The following is an 8,744-nucleotide window of genomic DNA, read 5'->3' on the forward strand; positions in this document are numbered from 1 at the left end:
GAGGCTGAGACAAAAGAATCACCTAAGCCCAGAGGTTGCTGTGAGCTGTGACTTCATGGCACTCTAGTAAGGGCAACAAAGTGAGACTCTGTCACTAAAAAAAAAAAAAAAATGCTGAGATTCTGTAGATGCATGAGCATGACATGCTCGCCCATTTGTATATATCCCTTGCCATTTCCTTTCTTAGTAACTCATAGTTATCCTCATAGAGGATAACTACCTCCTTAGTTAAATATATTACTAGATATTTTATTTTCTTTGTTGCTATTGTGAAAGGTGTTGCATCCTTCATTTGATTCTCATCTTGATTGTTGTTGGTGTATAGGAATAATACTGATTTCTTTACATCGATTTTGTATCCCAAGACCACTAAATTTATTTATCAGTTCCAAGCGTCTCTTGGCAAAGTCTTTGGGGTTTTCTAAATATAAGATCATATTGTCAGCAAAGAGTGATAGTTTAATTTCATCTGTCCATTTAGATACCCTTTATTTCCTTCTTTTTTCTGATTGCTCTGGCCAGAACATCCAGCACAATATTGAATAAAAACAGTAAAAGTGGGCAAGCTTATCTGGTTCCTCATCTAAGTGGGGAATGCTTTCAGTTTTTCCCATTCTGTATGATATCCACTGTGGGTTTGCTCTGTATGGCTTTTATAATTGTGTGGTATGTTCTATCTATGCCTATTCTGTATTATCATAAATGGGTGCTAAATTATGTCAAATGTTCTCTCTACATCTATTGAGATGATTATATGATCTTTGGGTTTTTGTTTCCTTTTATGTGGTGAGTCACATTTATAGATTTGCATATGTTGAACTGTACTTGCAGCCCTGGGATGAAGCCCACTTGGTTGTGGTGGATTTTTTTTTTTTTTTGATGTGCTGCTAAATTAGACTTGCTAGAATTTTATTGAAAATGTTTGAATTTATATTTCTAAGGAATATTGGTCTGTAGTTTTCTTTTTTGCTGTGTCCTTTCCCGGCTTTAGTAACAAGATGATGCTGACATCATAGAACAAGTTGAGGAAGATTCCTTCCTTTTCAATGTTATAAAATAATTTCTGCAGTATAGGTACCAGTTTCTCTTTGTGGGTCTGGTAAAATTCAGCTGTGAAACTATCTGGTCTGGGACTTGATTTCATTGGAAGTTGAATGTGCCTGATCTTGTCTGGAAGTATTTGCTGCATTCAAAGACATTGGTTCTAGTCTTGACTAATGAGAGAAATTACATTTGGTAAATGTGAACAAGATGTTAAGTATCTGGGCCACACCTTTTTCATATATAAAATGAGTAGGCTAGACTGGACTGTATTCAATATTTCTTCTGGCTCTAACATGCTGTGATTATTAAGCAATTTTTTTTCTGTTCTTCTTCATGTGTCACACATAGTACAGTGGCTTTCAGGGATTATCTCATTTTATTTATTTATTGCTTTTAATATTCATTTACAAGATATGGACTTTTAATTAATCAAAATTTCCAGTGTACTATTTTGACATTTACAAAGATGGACATAATCTTAAACTCATTTATTACGTGTTTGATTATTCTATATAGCATTCTAAAGCACATAGCCATGTGGGAGATTAAAGATACAAGCATGCATTAATGAGCAACATATCAAGGAGTCTGGAGACTCTTCAATTAATCTGTTTTTCAGAATGTTATCTCAGGTTTTCATCCTGTTATAAAACCTGCCATCTTTCCTCTGGCAAGGTAACTTCCTTGTGCTTCTCAAATAAATCACCATAGTACTCCATCTTGGTTAAAACAAAAATCCAGATAATTTAAATAAATCTTCCACTTAGGTGTATGCTGAGTGATCAAGCTTGATTTAATCTTACGATGGAGCTAGAGGAGTGTAGGGTGATATTTTATACCTACATTTTAGGTAGTTTAGCAAAAAAAAAAAAAAAAAAAGAAGCAATTTTAAATATCTTTATGGGGAACCTCCTATATAGTGGTATAAGATATGTAGCTGAGCATCCATTAAACTCTATCTACAGGAATAAGACAAAACCAAAACTCATATTTTGTGGTATGGTCTCCATCTCAAATATCTTCTCCCTGAGTTCCCATAACTTATCAGAATATTCCTTTCTACTAATAGTCTACCATTAAAATTATTTCTAATAGTATGCATCTTGTTCTCCAAACTAAAATGTACAAATGTGTATGGTCAATTTCTTAGGTTCCTCCATATCTAGAAGGTTACTCAGATGTGGGCTATTACTAGAAAGAGGATGAACTTATTATTAGATTATAACCATATTTGTTTTCCAAGGGATGATAAAATTTTTTCTTTTTTCTTCTATCTACTGATCTTTCACTAAAATTAGAAATACTTTTAGAGGGCATATGAAGTAATTTTCCTCCCCAATTTCCCTATATCTGCTTTAAAAAAAAAAAAAAAAAAACCTGTTCAAGACCACTTGGAAGTTGAGTTAAGATTTTTTAATTGTTTTTTTATTGTGTGGGATTCATTGAGGGTACAAATAATTATGTTACAATGATTGCATTTGACTTTACCTAAGTCTCTCTAATAATTGTGTCCCCTCCCCAAGAGGTGTGTCATACACCATCACCTCCCATTGCTCTCCCTCCTCCATTCTCCCTGATCCCTCATTCCCATGCCTCCAACCGTGAATTTATTTGAGTATTTCTCTTATGTGGCTTTGTATTAGATCCTCTACTGCTTTCATATTATAAGTTGAGAACATCGGAGTCTTGCTTTTCCATTCTTGTGATACTTTACTAAGAAGAATATGTTCTTCCTCCACCAGGTTATTACAGCAGATGTAAATTCTCTATCTTTTCAATGGCTGAATAGTATTCCATGGTATACATGTAAGACAGTTTATTAATCCATTCTTCAGTTGGTGGACATTTAGGTTGTTTCCACATTTTGGAAATTGGAAATTGAGCTATTATAAACAGTCTAGTGTAAATGTCCTTATGATAAAAGGATTTTTTTCCTCTGGATAGATGCCTAGTAATGGGATTGCAGGATCAAATGGGAGGTCTAATATGAGTTTTTTGAGGGTTCTTTGTTCTTCCTTGAAACAGGTATTTCTTAGCAATCCCATCAGCAGTGTAAAAGTATTCCCTTCTCTCCACATCCATGCCAACATCTCCAGCTTTGAGTCTTTGTGCTGTGGGCTATTCTCACTGGGGTTAGGTAAAATGTCAGGGTGGGTTTGATTTGCATTCCTCTGCTGCTCAGGACAGTGAACATTTTTTCAAATGTTTGTTAGCCATTTGCCTGTCTTCATCAGAGTAGATTCTGTTCACATCTCCTGCCCAGGGATGTATGGGATTGTTGGGTCTTTTATTGTTGATTAATTTGTGTTCTCTATAGATCCTGGTTATCAACGTTTTGTCAGATTCATACCCTGTAAATATTTTTCCCATTCTGAAATTTGTCATTTTGCTCTACTCGTTGAGTCCTCAGCTGTGCAGAAGCTTTTCAGCTTAATTAAGTCCCATTTGTTAATTTTTTGTTGTTGTTGCAATGGCCACTGAAGTCTTTGTCACAAAATATTTCCCCAGTCCAACACTGTCAAGAGTTTTCCCCACATTTTCTTTTATGATTTTTATCATTTTGTATCTTACATTTAAGTCTTTAATTTATCTTGAGTAAATTTTTCTTATTTTTCTATTAAATCATAGCAGTGTGCATTAATGCAATCATGGGGTACAATGTGCTGGTTTTATACAAAATTTGAAAATTTTCATCAAACTGGTTAACATAGCCTTCAGAGCATTTCCTTAGTTATTGTGTTAAGACATTTATATTCTACATTTAGTAAATTTCACATGTACCCTTGTAAGATGCACTGTAGGTGTGCTCCCACCAGTTACCCACCCACCCATCTTCTTGCCTCCCCTCCCTCTCCCTTTCCCCCATATTCTTGAGAGAAGGTTGAAGAATGCACATCAACTCTGCTAAGGTGAGCTGCAACCACAAGGAAACCATAGGTACAAAATCCATCGCCAAGCAGATGGGAGTCCCCTCCCCCATGAGAACGGCTCACAGTATCCTCTGTACAAACAAGCAAGCAGAGTTCAGATCCCATCCTATGTTATCCCATGGGAGAGACCCTCTAAAAAACCAAACTTCCCTAGAGAGGACTTATGAATGTGCCATGGCACTCTCCCACCAGGCATAAGTCTGTACGAAACTGTATATATTCTCTACCTGCAATTCTGAACTTCCAGCACTCCCCTCCACTCTCACTCTGAGGTCTGGAAGCCTGTCCCTCATGGAGTCCAGATTCTTGGGCATTTTCTTGAGAGGTGTGGGCTGTTGCTGGGCTGTGCTGATTCTGTGACACAGAGTAAGGAAAAGACAGTGAACTGAGGGAACCATACGGGAGAGGGGTAGGCAGTGCCCTATAGCACACAGCAGTAGGAACAATAGGGCTCACACTCCTGAGTATATTTTGGAGAGATACTACCTGCCTCTCTGGGCAACCAGAGGAAGCTGAGCATCTTCTCTGGTGTCAACCACTGGTGGAACAGATTTGAGTAAATTTTTATAAGAGGTGAAAGGTGTAGATCTAGTTTCTGTCTTTTACACATGGTTATCTAGTTCTTCCAGCACCACTTGGTGAATAGTGATTCTTTTCCCCACTGTATGCTTTTGTTTGGTTTATTGAAGATCAAATGGCAAGTAGGGACTGGTTTCATCTCCTGGTTTTCTATTCTATTACATATGTCTATTTTTGTGCCAATACCATGCGATTTTGATTACTATGGACTTGTAATATAGCCAGCAGTCTGGTAGGGTGATGACGCCTCCAGCTTTGTTTTATTACTAAAAATAACATTAGAAATACAGTTTTTTTTTCTGGATCCATACACAAGAAAGTACTATTTTTCCCAGTTTTTCAAAACATGATGTTGGTATTTTAATGGGAGTGCATTGAATTTGTAGATTGCTTTAGGTAGAATAGACATTTTGACAATGTTGATTCTTCCCAGCCAAGAGCATGGTATGTTCTTCCATTTGTTAATATGTTCTGCTATTTGTTTTCTTAGGGCTTCATAATCGTCTTTTAAAAGATCTTTAACCAAGAGGAGGACAAAAGCAGTGGAGAATTGGTAAGTGGTTGTGTTCAGTCTAAGGCTATGGTGGCTGTCATATCTGTAGCTACAGCAACAGTGAGATTGCAGACAGGGAAGGCCTTCCCTGCAAGATGTTTTGGGTTTTTTTTTTTTTTTTTTTTTTGGACTTGGACACTTATTGGAATTATCTTGGGAGACATTGGGTGAGTGTGCAAGTGACTTTGAGCAGTGTCCCAAGTCTGGGACTGAGCCGCTAGGCCAGAACAGAGCTTTAATTGTTCAGCTGTGAGCCATGTGCTTATGAGAAAGCTGCCGTGCAGACTCCACTCTCAGGGTCCCAAAGCAAGGCCTGGGCTGGAAGACCTTAGGCAAATGATCTAGTGACTTTGAACAGCATATAGAGGCCAGGACTGAGACTCCGAGGAAGAGTGGAGATTTCGGTGTTTGGCAGTGGGATAGCTTCCTTGGCCCTCAGGGGCATAATGTGAGGCCAGTATTGGCACACTTGATAGCGGGCAGCCACTTCAGGCAAGATCCCAGAGACACATGCTTTCTTGTGAAAGCCTCCACCTAGCCAAGTGTTTAGAGTTTAACATGTCTTTTAAGCAGGCTGAGGAGAGATGTGGGGTTTGAAGGCAAAGAAGTCAGCAGAGGCCTCTAGTCTACATCTTATACAGCTATATCAGCATTATGATTAGCATCTCATACCCCAGAAGATCACTTGTTGCCCAGGCAATATTCAGCAAGATATATACGTTGCTTTGTTTTTGTTTTTGTTTTCCTTTCTTTTTTCTTTTCCTTTCAACTATTCACCCCAAATTTTACTTTTTTCTTAATTTTTCTAGTGAAAATGTAACTTTTCATCGTTGCCTTCTTTAATAATAAGAACTTCATTTTTGCTAGTTTTTCTGCCCTTGTTATTTGGTCCCCTCCCCCCAATTTTATCCCATAAGGTTTTTCTTTGGTTCTTGTGGTTTGATTTATAGTATTTTTGTTTTCCTCTATTTGGTGGAGGTAGGGTACTGTAAGAGCTGCAGAACTCAAGGGAACCACACAACCCAGAACCCACAGATGTTGGGGATTTTAAGGTGTGTGTAAAAGTGCCCTACTGTACACCTTTATTGCTCCCATCTCCCTCTTTCGGTGCCTCTCTTCTTTTTGTGAATCTTCTCTTTTACTCACCTCATTTTCTTTCCCTTTTTTCTTTTTTCTTTTTAATCATTTTAACCTTCTTGCTCTTCAAACTTCTTGTGCCTTTAGTCCTGTACCAAAAGGGCTCATCAACACCATAGGTCAGAGGCACAGTAATTTTAAGAGCAAGAGAAAGTGAAAGGAAAATTAGGACAAGGAAACAGACATAGAAAAACACTCATGAAGAGGAAACAGCAGAAAAATCCTGGCAACATGAAAAACCAGACCAGAGAAACCCCACCCCCTAAGGGACCGTGAGGTAGCAACTGCAGAGGATTCCACCTAAAAAGAAATAATAGAAATTACAGAAGGAGAATTTAAAATACAGATGATAAAAACAATGAAGGAAATTGCTGATAAAGTGGAAAACAACCAAATGGAAATCCAAAAATTGAATCATATAAGACATGAATGATATGAAGAAAATAAAAAAAGGTATAGCAGAGCTAAAGGTATTGAAGCAGTCAATTAGGAACTTAAACATGCAGTAGAAAGTATTAACAATAGATTAGACCAGACAGAAGAAAGAATCTCAGAGGTAGAAGACAAAGCACTTGAGATAACTCGGATAATCAAAGAGAGAGAAAACAGAACATTCACTGTCAGAATTATGGAACTACAAAGAAGTGTTCAAACATACAAGGTACGTTTGGTATCATAGGTATGCATAGGTATACAAGGTATGTTTGGTATCATAGGTATACATAGGTACATAGGTATCCCAGAAGGGAAAAAAAATGCCCCAGATGAATGGAAGCCATACTAGATAATATTATAAATAAAAATTTCCCAGATATCACAAAAGATACTGACACAGTCCTTTCAGAGGGATATTGGACCTCAGGTCACCTCAACCCAAATAGAACTTCTCCAAGACATATTATGATGAACCTGTCCAAAGTCAAGACAAGAAAAAAAGACTCTGCAAGCCACAAGGAGTAAGAGCCAATTGACCTACTTGGGCAAATCCATCAGGGTGCCTGTAGACTTCTCTAATGAAACTTTTCAAGCCAGAAGACTATGGTCATCTACTGTTAATCTACTTAAACATAACAATTTTCTGGTCCAGAATTCTATATCCTGCTAAGCTAAGATTTAAAATTGATGAAGAAATCAATTCTTTTACTGATATGTGAACATACATTAAGGAAGTTTTCAACATGAAGACCCACTCTATAGGACATACTTTGACCTGTTCTACACACTGACCATCACAATGAACCACCAGCAAAGTAAGCACGCAGAAACTAAAGGACAAAAATGGGCTTCCACAATGATGAAAATGACAAAACAGCAATGCACTTTCACAAAATTAGATGAATAGAATGCCATGACATTTATCAATTATCTCAATAAATGTTAATGACTTGAATTCCCCACTGAACAGGCATAGAAGGCTGATTGGATAAAAAAAAAAAAACAAAAAACAAAAAATCACAAGCCCTGCATTTGCTGTCTGCAGTAAATACACCTAGCCTCAAAGAACAAATTAAAACTCAGAGTTAAGGGATAGAAGACAATTTTTCAGGCAAACAGAATTCAGAAGAAAAGAGAGGTTATAATCTTATTTACATATACAAGTGGATTTAAAGCAACTAAAGCCAAAGGAGACAAAGATGGACACTTCATATTGTTCAAGGGATAAATACAAGAAGAAGACATTTCAATTCTAAACACTTATGCACCCAATGTATGTGCTCCCAAATTCCTGAAACAGACCTTAACTAGTCTGAGCAATATGATATTCCATAAAACCATAATAGCAGGAGACTTTAACACTCCTCTTACAAAACTGGATAGATTCTCTTAACAGAAACTAAAAAAACATACAAGGGACTTAAATGAGACCCTAGAAGAACTGTGCTTGATAGATATATATAGAACTCTCAATCCTAAAGCTAAATAATATACATTCTTTTCATTGGCCCATGGAACATTCTCCAGAAAACTGATCATATCCTACAACACAAAACAAGCCTCAACAAAATGAAAAGGCATTAAAGGTGGAACTCAACTCCAACAAACATGTGCAACCCCACACAAGGGCATGGAAATTAAACAATCTTATGCTGAATGACAGTTGGGTGCAGGAAGAGATAAAAGAGGAGATCATTAACTTCCTCAAACTTAACAACAATGAAGACACAGCCACCAAAACTTATGGGATACAGAAAAAGCAGTCCTGAGAGGAAAATTTATCACTTTAGATGCCTACATCTGAAAAACAGAAAGAAGGAGTATCAACAAACTCATAAACCTTCTTATGGAATAGGAAAAAGAAAAACAATCTAAGCCTAAACCCTGCAGAAGAAAAGAAATATCCAAAATTAGTCAGAGATTAATGAAATTGAAAACAAAAAATCATTCAGAAAATTAATGAAACAAGGAGTTGGTTTTTTGAAAAAATAAACAAAATAAATAAACCTTTGGCCAGACTAACTAAATAGAAAAGTAAAATCTCTAGTAAGCTCAAGTGTAAATGA

Source organism: Otolemur garnettii, unplaced genomic scaffold (assembly GCF_000181295.1).
Source record: "Otolemur garnettii isolate 467f Iridium unplaced genomic scaffold, OtoGar3 scaffold00056, whole genome shotgun sequence".
NCBI lineage: Eukaryota > Metazoa > Chordata > Mammalia > Primates > Galagidae > Otolemur > Otolemur garnettii.